The following is a 14,436-nucleotide window of genomic DNA, read 5'->3' as shown; positions in this document are numbered from 1 at the left end:
AAAGCCTCTTGTCTTTTTGCCAGATTCATGCATTCACACTTATAAAAAGTATTGCATTGAATCCAACCAAGTATTGCATTGAATCCAACCAAGTAAGAAAATAGATGTTTTTTTCCGCCTTCTTGGAGATTTTAATTTTTTTAAGCTTTGGGGCTGCATTGTAGCCAAGTTTTGGCCAAACCACAACCCCACTTCTTACAAAAGAGCTTCTGGGATTACCAAAGGCTGTAAAGTCAGCTTTTCTTGGCAGTAACCCCACTCTTCTCCAAGACAGCCATCAGTTCCTCATGCAGTCATCCCAGGAAGGCACAAGAATGAGCACCCATGGCACCTGGGGCACCCCAAGGCTGCCCAAGGCTGTGTTGGGACAGATAGGTGTGGGGCTCCTTACAAAAAAGCCAAGTTCACAACTGGGCTTCAGACAGAAATTAGCAAAAAAGTGACTTATTTTCCACACTGAAATCAAATGCAAAGGGGGAACCCCACCCCCTACACCCAGTTCTGAGTAATTTTGCAGCTTAGGAATATTTCACATTCTTCTCTCACCATAATGTGAAGGCCAGATATAACTTACTGATTAATGGGGGCCATGGAGTGCAATAAATGCAGCTTTAAAGGAAATTCATTTTGCAGCAAGCACAATCAGTCTTTCAGAACCCCACCTCCTGTATACACTGGTATTTTTTGCCTGCAAATTTAAGAGCCCCTGAGGGAATTAGGTACCCAGGTCCCATCCAGAGTCTGTGGGGTTTGGCTGTTTGGCTCCTAGAAATGCCCCTGTAACCCTCAGCCCCTGGGGGTGTGTCCCAGGCTGCCCTCTGTTTGCATTTGCAGGCTCTCTAAAATACCAATAAAAGATTTTCACTCACGTTTTGTTTTGTTTTTTACTATGCTTTACCAGTGGAGGAGTGAGGTGGGGTCCCACAAGCACAGTGTGAATGCTGTGACTGGTCTGAACTCCCCAGAGCATCTTCACAAAACAAACCAAAATTGGGAAGGGAAGCACTGCTGCTGAGGAGCACGAGCACACTTGTTAGTGAAAAGTGCTTTAGTGCTTGGGAATGTTGCTGATGAGATTTGTCTGGTGGTTCATGAGAGGAAAAAGTGACTTATGATATAAGGGATGAGAAATGTCAAAAGAGGAGTGGAAATTGTGCACTATAAATATTCACTGGGAATCACACTGCCAAAATTGTACCCCTAAGCTGCTTGGATAAATCAATCAATCAACACCCCCAAATTTAGAAAGATCTTGTGAGATTTTCAGGTGAGTATTGCATATATGGGGGAAACCAGAGCAGTACTGGTCACCCAATCCTGGTGCTCACAGCACTGGGGGGCATCTGAGCACTTCACTTGGTTTTATTTACCAGGGCATTCAATTGTTCTTACTACTTGTAGAATCACGGAATCATTTAAGCTGCTCTGAGAGCAGTTAGTTCACCTCAGCACTAAGCCATGTCCCCAGGTGCCACATCCACAGGGTTTTTAAATCCCTTCAGGGATGGTGACTGGTCCTGGTTTGGAGGATAGCTGTCTGCTAAGGAAGGCAAGAGACTCTTGAAATGGAGAATGTAAACCTCCTCCCTCCAAATTATTATAATTTTGAAATTAATGATCTCTCAGGCAAAGATATGGGAATTAGGAATAACAGTTCTTTACTAGGAAAATTAAAATAGAAATGCAGTATTACAAAGAACAATCCCAAACTCTGCCAGAGTCAGAATCCAAGCTGACACCCGTCAGTCAGTCAGGGTGGTGCTACAGTCCCATTCCATGGTGGCTGCATCCTCCTGCAGGGGCAGATGTGGTTCAGCTGGAGCAGTGCTCCTGGAGAAGGTGCAGTTTCCTCTGAAGGTGCAGGGATGATGTGCAAAGGTCTGGCTTTCCTCTGGAATCCAGTGGAAAGAAGGTGCCTTGGTGTCCAAAATGTCAGTTTTTCTCTGGGTAGAAAAGGCTTGGCTCCTGCCCTGGCTGGAGCATCTCCCAGTGGGATGATGGAATTTTATCAGTCATGAACTGGGACTCAATGGCCATGAACAGGAGATATCTCCCTGGAGAAAGTGGAAGATTGTCCCACCTGGTTTTAACAGCTGGCCCATTAACAGAGAATATCCCCCAGAGTTATGAGGGATGGCTCATGGAGCAGGTAAGGAACACTGCTCCAGCTGATTTTAACAGATGGTGGTAAAATACATAATGCTGGTTACATCTTGCATTGCAACCTAAGACATAACTCCACCACTGCCCTGGACAGTCTGTTCCAATGCTTCACAACCTTCCCATTGACAAAATTTTCCCTAATCTGATCAAACGTCCCCTGCCCAGCCTGAGGCCGTTCCCTCTCCTCCTGTCCCTGTTCCCTGGAGCAGAGCCCGACCCCCCCGTCTGTCCCCTCCTGGCAGGGAGTTGTGCAGAGCCACAAGGTCCCTCCTGAGCCTCCTTTTCTCCAGGCTCAGCCCCTTTCCAGCTCCCTCTGCTCCATTCCTTTCCCTGGACACACTCCAGCCCCTGTGGAGAAATGCCTTTTCTGTAGTGAGGGGCCCAAAACTGACCCCAGGGTTCAGGGTGCAGCCCAGGTAGGAGGTGTTAAAGAAGAGCTGGGGGATGAAAGAAGCCAGGACACCTACCTTCAAATCCTGCCCTGGAGCTGCTGGGCACTGAGAAGCCTGCTGCCTTTGAAAGGCCAGGGGCTGTGATGTGCAGTAAGCCTGTCCTTCCCTCAGCAGCAGAGGTGTGTGTGACACACTCAGGCCAAGCACTGAGACCACAGACCCATCCTGCCTTGGGATCTCCCTGCAGAGGCTGGGGCACTGAGCTACAGACCCCCTCAAGGCTGGGCTCACTCTGACACGTTTAATCACTGATAGCAGGAGAAACAGCTGCTATTCAGTGAGATGAATTCTGCTCCCTTCTGACAATCAGGAGTGCTTGGGTGGTGTTTGGAGCAGCAGTGTGCCCAGCAGGTGCCACAGAGCATCCTGGCCCTGCTCAGCCAGTGGGTCTGTGCTCCTCTGGGCTGCAGAACAGCACAACTAGTCCAGTCCTTCCGCAGCAAACTGGCACTTACTAAAACCTGGTTCCACACTGTATAATTTCTATGGCTTTTATTAATGCAGACAGTATAGGCTCCATAAAGAAGAAAAATTACCAGTGGAAGATAAAACTAAAATACTAGTTGCATTACAATCACATTCTAGTGCTGCAATAAATTGCATGAAGCCAATAAAGCAAAACTAACTGAAGATATTTGACACAAACCAAAAATGAAATGAGAGTCATTATGCAGTCTGCTACAGGGACCTGCCTTGATGTAGTTAAAGCAATAAACTACCTGGGAGTAATCTTTACTTATTTTAAATTGCATATTCCAATTGCAAAGCTGTTTCTGGCATTTCTGCCACACTTACTTTACTCTGCTCAGAAAAAGAATTACATGTCTGGATAAGTCATGTCCTATTAAATGTGCATCATATCTGCAGCACTCATAAGTCACTTGAGTCATAATATTGTTTATTCTAACATTAGTCATTATTTTCTGTCGTAAATTAGCTATTCTCCAGAAGAGTGGAAACGAGATGGAGCTGAGGTTGCAATTATTTCTTACATCCATGTTGGCACACAGAATAGATTAGGTGACTATCTCTACAGAGGAATTATCTTTGGGCCATGGGTCAATTATAACAAATGTATTCATGCCATTAGCCCCCAGGTATCTTCAATAATAAGAGTTTGCATTCCTTCCCCTCCCTAATTATTCTCCTCCATGGTCTGGCTGACCCCCACGTGTGTCAAAATAAGCAGCAGCAGTGCCTTTTGCAGCATTCAAGGTTAAACCCTCGCAGCCATCATTTCCTGGCAGCCCCTCTAATCCTCCCTGCCCACGGGATATTTGCATGCAAATACGGAGCACGGTGTGTCTTTGCCATGCAACCAGCCCTGCCGCTAATTAATTGTGTGTTGTGCTGCCTTTTGGAGCAGAGGGAGCAGCCCTCCCCTCTGCCAGGCAGGCAGGGGATGTGATTCCATCACCTTCCACCCACCCCAGCCCCATCTGGGCTGAGCTGCTGCTGGAATTTCCCTGTCCCGAGTCTTTGTGTCACAGCCCCAGGTCACATCCCCATCCTGGACCTGCCAGCCCCTGCCTGTGCTCCACCCTGGGCTCAGAGCCCTGAACACGCCCCATGGAGCACTTTGGGTTGGGATGCATTAAGCCCTGTTTGTATACAAACCCCTTTTAGTTAAAACGGAGTGTTTTGCCCCAAAGGGAGCAGGCCATTATTGCAGTGAATGGTGCTTTAGAAGACAGCCCATTCCCTCAGGGAAGAGGCAATCAGTTGCCCCAGCTGAAGACGCATTCATACTTGAATTAAAAACCTTCAATAGCTGTTTTTCTAAATTGCCTCTCATACAGAGTGAGATGCCAGGCTCAAAAAAAAAAAAAAAAAAAAAAAAAAGGAAAAAGAAAAAAGAAAAAAGAGAAAAACAGCCGACTTGCACATCAGTTTTGCTCCCTTAATAACACACATATCCCCTGGGAATCTGTGTCTGTGGAAAACTAGAGCTGTGCTTCATCAAGGTGCCCTTCACCCATGTGGGACCAGCTGTGCAGAGGAGAGGCTGGGCTCCCTCAGACCATGGGCATCCTGTGCCAGGATCAAGTGGAAGAGCTCTTTACAGAATCAGAGACAGGTTTGGGTTCAAAGGGACCTTAAAAACCAACTTGTCCCACCCCTGCCATGGGCAGGGACAGCTCCCTCTCCCCCAGGCTGCTCCCAGCCCTGTCCAGCCTGGCCTTGGGCACTGCCAGGGATCCAGGGGCAGCCACAGCTGCTCTGGGCACCCTGTGCCAGGGCTGGGACAGCCTCAGCCTCTGTGCCAGGGCCCCAGCACACTCTGCTCTGTCTGGGCTGCTCTTGCTCCATCACACCCAGGCTGCCTTTCCAAGGGGACAAGGACAGGTGACTGCTCCATGTGCTGTTCCCTCCTATTTTCAGCATGATGGGAAGGACCAGAAGTCTGTATAATCTCATTTTGGACACTGAGAGCAAGTATCTAAAAGAGACTGTAAATTCAGGGCAAGCCCATATGGACAGATTCCATGTGGGACTCTCTGCACAGTCTCTCCACATCTGGTGATCCACAACTTCCCTCCTCCAGAGACACAGATAATGCCATCACATTTAACAGCTGCCAGCAGATTTTTGTCCCACAGCTTCAGACTGTGTCTGGATAAAGCTGTGTCACTGTTTTGTGCCCAAGGTGTTGTGTGACAGCAGTTTCAGCTCAGCACCAAGCAGGGAAAAGCAACATCTCCACTGGGGCTTTGGCCCTGCTTTGGCTGGTGGCTCCATGTCCATGGAAAATACTGGGGAGAGGGACACAGACAACCCACAAAAATTTTAAAGATTTTTGTTCAGTCTTTTAAAAGTACAGCAGCTCTCAGGCACTGAAGTAACACCATGAGCCCATGTCCCAAGGACAAACTTTGCCCCTTTTTCCATGGAACCTGCTCTTGCCAGACTTGGTGCTCACTGCCTTCTCTTCCTTACCCCTCATTAAAATTAAAACATAATAAAAATTACAAGAAAAGCTTTATACACCTAGAAAATACTTTCTCTAGTGCCTTATAGAAAGGAATTAATTGTTTGGCTTGGTGGGAGTTCCCACTGAAGCCAGTGACAGGACACAAAGCAGCTCCTCAAGAAAGGCCCCGGCAGAGCTGGCTAACACAGCTCATGAGCTGATGGGAGCCAAAAGAAAAAGAAAGAGAAGAAACCCAAGCAAATTTAATAAGAGTAAAACACTGCCTTTCCTTTCACAACCACTCTACTTGCTTTTTCGTGGGTTTGCTGATTTACTTGTCATTGCCATCAAACATACACAGACATTGCATGGGGAGGAGGGGTTCTGGGCTTGGAAAGTGCCACATTTTCTGTGTTTACACAGTATTTCCAAACTTTCTGAACATGGGGTCTCTGTTTCAAGGCTGGGGTTTGTTTTACCTGGCCATCCCCAGCCCATGCTGTGCCAGGCCTGAAGGCTGCAGCTGCACTTGGAGCTGCTGGAGGCTGAAACCACCTCAGCTCCTGGTAAACCACTGACTGCTTGTGTTATGAAAACATCTGCAAGCACACAGCTACACCGTGCCTGAAGCTGCCTTCTAAGGTGGGTGAGAGCTGTGGGTGCACTGGCCAGCCTGCCAGGACACCCAAATCCTCTCCTTGCTGCAGCACATCCCAACAACAGCAGCTACTCTCCCTGGGAAGCAAGTGGGGCTGGAGGTTTTGCTTTCTGTTTGCAGAGTAAATAAGAGTCAGAAATGTGCAATTCCACTTCAGAGCAGACTCAAGAGGTCTCATCTTGTGACTGAAGCATTCACAGTGCTGAGCACAGATGCCCTCCTATTCACCTTTAAAGTCTGCATCCTTTCTGTGCTTCCCACGCGTCCTTTGCCTTCACCTCCAGGATGCCTGTCTGGCTTTTGAAATATCACTGCTCTCCTACTGCTAAAGTATGTGGAAGGATGAATCTTTTATCTCCCTTTTCTACTTGGGAGGTTGATTCTGGGTTCATTGGTTAGTTTTAAGATGCTACAAAAGCATCTGCCTGGTGGGATTTAAAGATGACAACCCTCCAGTGTTATTTCAATGCAGGTAATGGCAAGTAGATCCCCCTGCTTTCTTTACACACTGTTAGGAGGAAAAGCCTGTCTGGAATAAGGATGTAGAGATAAGAAGAGATTAGAGATCCAAGCTGAAGGCAGCTGCTTGCATGGGGAGCACAGGGAGCAGCACAGCTGAGCCCAGCTCTGCCCTTGTGGGCAGCTCTTCTGCAAATGATGCCCCAGAGCAGCTGTGGCTGCACCTCCTGGCTTTGGAGGATTTCCCTCTGGCAGGAACTCTGACTGAGCCCTGGCTGCAGATCTGGCCTGAGCTCCATAAGGACATGAGCAGAGCTGTGCTACTCATGCAGACAGGTCCAGCCCAGCCAGGCACAGTTTGGGCTGCAGGGAGGCTGCTCTAAACCATCCCATGGACCTTCCCTCTGAAAAACATGGGGCTGGATTGAACTGGAATTGCTCAAAGAAAGATGGAGAGATTTCTGTGGCATTAAAAAAAAAAAAAAAAAAAAACCAAAAAAAACCAACAACAACAAAAAAAAACCCCCTCAAAAACCAAAACAAACAAACAAACAAACAAAAACTTGTAAGAAAATAAATTATTTCTGAAATTGTAACAAAATCAACTATTTCTGAAAAGTGCTGATGTTGTTGCCAATGTGCACTGCTGTTTACAGGTAATTTGGGTGTAAATTTTTCAGTTTCACCAGGTTGCTTGGAACAACCCAAGAGCTTTGCAGGTCTGAAGCACTAGCCTGACTCAGGTCATTCCTGAGCCTGCCCACACCCACAGCTGAGAGCATCCCCTGCTTTATTCTCTTCTGCTTTGTTTCTCAAACGCTGAGGAGAGTTCCAGCTACATGCCAAGTTGAAGTCATACAATTTTCTCGATCAAAGTGTCTCCTGATTTTGTTGTAATGAAGCAATTTGACACTTTTGATAATACAAACACTCCCAACTCTAATTAGAGGGGCAGCTGTTCTCATTATTTCCAGAAAACTCTTCCAGATTAGCACAAGAACATGGCCAAAAATCACAGGACACCAAGGATGGGAATATTTCCTTCCAGCAAGGCTCTTCTGTCTGCTCCAGTTCCCCATCTCCCTGCTCCATACTGACAGAGGAGCTACAAAAATTCCTGTTTTTTGTGGTTGCCAAAGCCAGCAGCGAGGCCATTGGGGAGAGCTGGTGCAGGCTGGGGACCAGCACTGAACTGGTTCAGTCCCTGCAGCAGAAGATGAGCAGGGACCCAGTGCCAGGTGAGCTCTGTGCTGCTGCTCCAGGCTGGCATCCAGCAGGACAAGAAGCAGATGAAGAAGGGAAGGTGGGGCTGGCTGCCTTTGTGCCATGAGGTTTGGAAATGTTTGGGAGGTGTCCTTGATGGGCTGGGCCATGTGCCAGGACAGGTTTGGCTTTGGGTTAGTTCTTCTCACTCCAGAGCTGGGGGGGATGTCCTGGTTTGAAGGACAGGTGTCTGCCAAAAATAGCAGAAGCTTCTCTTTGAAATGGAGAATGTAAACCCCCTCCCTCCAAATTATTATTATTATAATTTTGAAATTAAGGGGCTCTCAGGCAAAGAGATGGGAAATAGGAATAACAATTCTTTACTAAGAAAATTAAAATAGAAATGCAGTATTACAAAGAACAATCCCAACCCTGCCAGAGTCAGAATCCAAGCTGACACCCGTCAGTCAGTCAGGGTGGTGGCACAGTCCCATTCAATGGTGGCTGCATCCTCCTGCAGGGGCAGATGTGGTTCAGCTGGAGCAGTGCTCCTGCAGAAGGTGCAGTTTCCTCTGAAGGTGCAGGGATGATGTGGAAAGGTCTGGCTTTCCTCTGGAATCCAGTGGAAAGAAGGTGCCTTGGTGTTCAAAATGTCAGTTTTTCTCTGGGTAGGAAAGGCTTGGCTCCTGCCCTGGCTGGAGCATCTCCCAGTGGGATGATGGAATTTTATCAGTCATGCACTGGGACTCAGTGGCCATGAACAGGAGATATCTCCTGGAGGGAGGATGGGCTGTGGGAAGATAAAGATGATTGCCCAGCTGGTTTAAAGATGGCCCATTAGCAGAGAATATGTGCCAGGAAATCAGGGGCACTGCCCCACCTGGCTGCAACAGATGGGACAGAATTCACATTGCTGGGCACACCAACCCAGCACACAGCTATGCCAGGACAGGGACCTGTAAACCCAAAATTAGAAACAGACAACTTTGGCTCCACTTTCCTTGTCTGGTCAGGGTTGCAAGCTGCACTCCTGTCTGAGTTCCTCATGGAAATCGGGGTGACAGCAGAGATTTCTGTCAGTGTTCAGGTTGTGTCCATCTTGCAGAGACTGGGGAGATGAGCAAAGCTCCCTCCTGACTGCAGGGTCAGCACAGTAAAAATGCTGATCCAGTAGCTGGCTAGGCAGGGTTGAACTGAGCCATGGGCACCGTGGACTCTCATCACACCCCCGGGGCCAAAAAGCAATTTATTCATTTTGTCTCCGTACAAGTATTAAGATGAATATCAAAATATAATTGTCTCAACAATCTTTGGGCTTTTACTTATCAGCTGACGATAAGGCTATAGAGGGATATGTTCATTTGTCTGCAGATCTCTGTAATCCTATTAAGTTCAGAGTGATAACTGTTAAACTGTACATATACACATTTGTTGAGGAAAGTATTTAACACACACAGGCACAGGCACACTCTCTCTCAGTACAATTCCCTGCTGCACAGCCAGGCTAAGTGCCTCTGTATGGACAACCTGCCTCAAATAACCATGGATCACTCAGGGTCAAAGACTCCTCCTAGCAAAACATCAGGAATGCTGCTGGAGCTAAACAGGGCAAAAATAAACATTTCCCCTTGCATTTTATTCTCAATTTCCTTCTGAGAAGAGGGAATTTTGCTGACTCTGTGTTTCATACCTGGAATCTGTAGGACCAGGATGGGGCAGAGCTGCCCTCACCTGAGGCTTAAATCTACCACTGGTGCCTGCATCAGCCCTGCCATGGGACTGCAGCAGCCAGGACAAATCCACAGGGAACAGGAGGTTTCTCCCCTCTTCTAGGCTGTATCTAAATCAGGAGAGCCCATATGGGGAAAAAACACAGAGATTTTCCAAAAGTAAACGTTCTGGGCTTCAAGAGCAAAGGAAGAGCAAAGCTGATGCTTTCAGCATCCCACCAGTATGGGATATGGGAGATTGGTTTGTAAAGATAGTGCAGGAGGCAATTTTTCCAATGAATTACAGCTGTGCTAATTACTGAGAAGTGGAGACATCCTTGCCTGCCCTGTGAGAATGGGGGTTATAAAAGGGTGGGTCAGGTGGTTGAGAGTGAGTTAGAGCTTGAGACCCAGGGTCTGCTGGTTGTGCTATGAGGAGGAAGGGATATGCAGTTGTGTGAGGGACAGACAGGGTCAGGTGGATGGGTAAAGGACAGGTTTGGGTTTAGCCTGTCATGCAAAAGGAAGAAGAGAACGTGCAGAGAGGAGAGAAGGAGTCAGTGCTGTGTGGAGCTGAGAGGAGTCCACAGACAGAAGGCATGAAAAGCTTTTAATTTATGACTGGTGATGATGCCAGTCGTGTCCATCTTGACATAATTTCTACAGTGGGACTGTGCCCAGAGCTGAGACATCACTGCCACCACTGTGGGACTGCCTGGTGTGTCCAGAGCTGAGACAGCCCTGCTGCCCTCCCTGCTGAGCTCTCCTGACACTGGAAACAGCCCCCAGCCCAAGGAACTGCTTCTGCTCAGTGCCTCTCTGTCCTGGGAATTCACATGGCACCAACCCCCTGCCCTGCCCTCCCAGGGAGGTGCAGCCACACCAGATCCCTCTTTACAGCCAGGTCCACCCCCTGCCCCTCTTTGTGCTTGTTCTGGAGTACCCTCACACTGTACAGCACCTGCAATACCCACCACAGACCACTTTCTGCACATCACCTCCCTAAATTACTCTGAATTCATTCTCAACAGCTTTTCCAGATACCTCCTAGCATTAAAAACCCAATTTTCAAAACAAAGGTATTGCAGACAATAAGCTGGGAATAGGGACTCACATCCTGAGTCTGTCCCTCCAAAGCCTTGGGAGCCCACCCAGCCAGCACTGAGCATCTCACATCCCACTCACAGAGCATCTCCAGGCTCAAAATTGGATTCCAGCTGGGCACTTTTCCTAGAATCACAGAATGGTGATGGGAAGGGATCTTTAAAGGCCAAGCCCCTGCAGTAACAGGGGCTGCTCAGAGCCCTGTCCAGCCTGGAATGTGCCAGGGATGGATGGGGCATCCAACACCCCTCTGGGCAACCTGTGCCCGTGTTTCACCACCCTCATGTGGCCATTACAGACCCAGGGAGAATCTGAAGGGATTTTTCCAGTTTAACTTTCTCAGGCTTAGCTAAGATTTTTCCCAAGCTAGAGGACTTTCTCTAATGTAAACATAAGATAAAGAACTATAACAAAAGATAAACTCCTGTTGGATCTGTGAGAAATCCTGGGACAAGAGGTGTCTCCTTCTCTGACCAGTGAACTGGCTGTATTTTGCTTTTCATGAACACTTTTATTTAAAACAATGGCTTTCTTCAATAAATTGTCCTTTCATGTTCTTCCTTGCTCCATGCAAGAGGGAATCGTGTTACTGTGTTTTTTCTCCACTCTCTAACTCTTGTACATGATATCAAATGCCAATGGTTTCCCATTTTTAACTCTTCTGCCCCCCCATGTGCACAAATACCTGCCGTGCTGTGGCATGGGGCCAGGAGCACCAGTAGCAGGTGCCATGGGACACTGAATTTTGGACAGTAGATCTGGTTGTGCTGTACTTACATCATTGTGAGCCTTCTCCCTGCCCTGAGGTGGGCAGGGGCATATTTCCATGTGAATCCAGGCTGAGAGGCACAAAGCAGACAGAAAGGAGCTGTGATTTATTGGGCTGGGGTCAGTGGGGCTGTCAGGAGGCACAGGAGGGGCTCATCCCCTCTTGGGTGCTGGCAGAGGAGCAGAGACTTCTCCCTGACTCTCGTTAAACACTGAGCTGAAATGCAAAGTGATGGGAAAATATAAGGAAAATAAGGCAGGAAGTAGCATTAGATATATTGATAATTTGGATAAATCACTCCTATGGACCTTCTTTGATTATGTTATCTGTTCAGTCTTCCTTACTCAGGGCTGCTATCACACAAGCATAATAAAACAAGAATATATAAATGGGAAGAATTAAGAGCCATCCTATTGGGACCAATTTAATCTTTGCTTCATTTAAAAGGAGAACATGGCTCCCTTATCTAATGTACATAAAATTGCTCTTTATTCCCCAGGTTTACATAGAGATGACAGACCTATATAAATTTGGATCTGCTCCTTTTCCCCATTCTGTTGTGAGAAGAGCCACTTTCCACATCCCTTCTGTGCTCTGGGCACTTGAAGGAGAGTCTCCCTCCTGCCCTGTGGTGTTTCTGTGGAAGGACAATGGGATATGGCAGCACCTTTGGAAGACACAGGCTCTAGCAGTGGATGTTTGGAGGTAAAAAGCAATGAGATCAATCCCAAAGGTGCTGCTGGGAATGGGCTGAAGCCAAAACAGCCCCTCCAAGGTCACTTCACTCCCATCCATCTTTGCCAGCTTTGCTTTTGGGGAGTTACAGAGAAAACACACAGAGGTTTCTGAGCTGTACAAGGCAGGCAGGAAACCATAAAATCTCCTGTGAACTGTCATGTTTAGGCCACTCAGAGTGAAGAGGAAACACATTTTTACTGGGGAATTACCAAAAGCAAATACACCCCTGCCAGGACAAAGATTTCTGTCTTCATGGATTCAGGTTTTTAAGTTAAAATTCATTTATCACCAGCAAACACACTTTCCCACACCCAAAGATATAAACTGAATATGAAATGTGGATCTCAGTCAAGCCCAGTGTCCCTCCCAAATTTCTCATTGGTCTGTTACCATCACTGAATAGGACCCAAGTCACTGTAGGTTCACATCCCTGCCCAGATGAAATTAATGTCCTTTTCTACATGACACATTCAGAAATGTGGAATACTTCCTCTCTTCTTCACCTCTGAGCTGGGATAAAAAGAGGTATTTGTGCTTTCTAACACGCTGAAAGCATGAGAGAACTCCCTGCTCTTCCAAACCAACTATCATAAGTGCAATTACAAAGTGTTTCTCTCTGCTAATATCCAGTGGCTTTTTAAAAAGCAGCTGACAGCAGTGCTGGAATGGCTAATGCCTAATTAGCTAATGGGTAATGATGCTCCTGTGAACGAGGCTGACATTTCACTCTGTAATTATCATCCAGGCTGATCCCACGTCCCACAGCGGGCAGTGGAGGTGCCGTGGGACAAGCCAGTGGAGAGGCAGCTCTGCAGTGATGCTCCCTGGGCCACGGGTCCCCTGTGCTGCCACCCTGGCTGGGCAGCAGGGACCATGCCTCTGGCACCTCCTTCCCTCATTCCCACCCCAGGTTTGTATATCTGAGCTGAAAAAGAAGAGTTCTGCTGGTGTTCCAGTGCCAGGCTGCCTGTGAGCAGCTCTGCCCTGTGTCTCCATCCAGGAGGAGCTGGAGAAATCCCTCCCTGCTTTGCATCAGAAAGGAGTAAGTTTGGTAAAACATTCTGAAGCTGAAGGCTTATATGCTGTATTAACCCTAAAAGCATCAAAGTCCTCTCTTTGAGCAGATCTGGGGTCTAGCACACTGCTAGGAAAGATCTGCTTACACCATGTTTTAGTCTCCAGATCACTTTGTCTTTTTTCTGTTACAGGAACAACTCAGTTTTATTCCTTGGGCCACCAAAGACTGAACACCAATTTATAGCTCTGTGTGTGTAGGAGGGTTAATTCCAGAGTGTTTAAATGCAAAATCAACTCTTTTGGGATTTTCTTTTCCTCCTTTCTGCTTTTCTTTTCCTCAGCCCCTTCCATACCCACCACACTGGGAAGGGCTCTCCAAAGACAAATCTACAGCTTTAGGGTCAATCTCAAAATCTCCATTGCAAACAGCAACTCTTAGGAAAAAAAAGTTACTAGAGGATCTGTTTGAACAAAGAGCCAGCACTGGGAGCTCTGACCCAGTTTCCTGAGGTTTTGGGGAGCTCCAGGCTCGTGCTCCCAGAGTGCAGGGAGGCTGCTGGGCATGGACACAGCACTGCAGGATCCCTGGGAGGTTTTTCTCCATCAATCTCCAAATCTATAGTTTCATGCACTGCCAGTCTGACTTTTAGACATGCTCCCAGGTAAAGGAGCTTGCTGAAGCTGAGCATTTCTAGGGAGGCACACATGAGCTCTGACACTGAAACAGAGATGCTCCTGCTCTGGGGAAACCTGACCCAGCCCTTCCTTCAACAACCCCCAGCAACAGGAGCAGACACACCCCCTGCACACCTTTGCTTTTCCCTTTCATGTTGCTGTGAAAGGTGGGGAGATGTGCCAGTGCTGGCAGAGGCAGTTGAGGGTATGTGTGAAAACTGGAGTTGCTGCAATACAGTGTTCAACTGGTAGATTAAACAACAATGGGAATGAAAATAATAATAAATATGGTTATTAATGAGCAGAAGGAGCCTATGGAGCCCTAGGAGACACATTAGCTGTTTGAACAAGCAGATATTTCTGTCCCTCCCTCCCTATGTAATCAATGTGTATTTATTTCTTTATTTAGCTCAATGCTCACCCTTTGAGGAGAAGATGAAAGTGTCAAGATGATCCTCTCCTTATCATGCCCTGCACAAGGGAAAGCTTTGAAGATACAATATGCAGAAGCACTAGGCTCTCTGGTGACTTCTCCAGATTTAATTAGCCCAACCTTCTGCATGGATCCTGCCTCCCCC

The sequence above is a fragment of the Erithacus rubecula genome, assembly GCF_903797595.1.
Source record: "Erithacus rubecula genome assembly, chromosome: 22".
In the NCBI taxonomy this organism is placed as follows: Eukaryota; Metazoa; Chordata; class Aves; order Passeriformes; family Muscicapidae; genus Erithacus; species Erithacus rubecula.
This window is presented reverse-complemented; position numbering follows the sequence as displayed.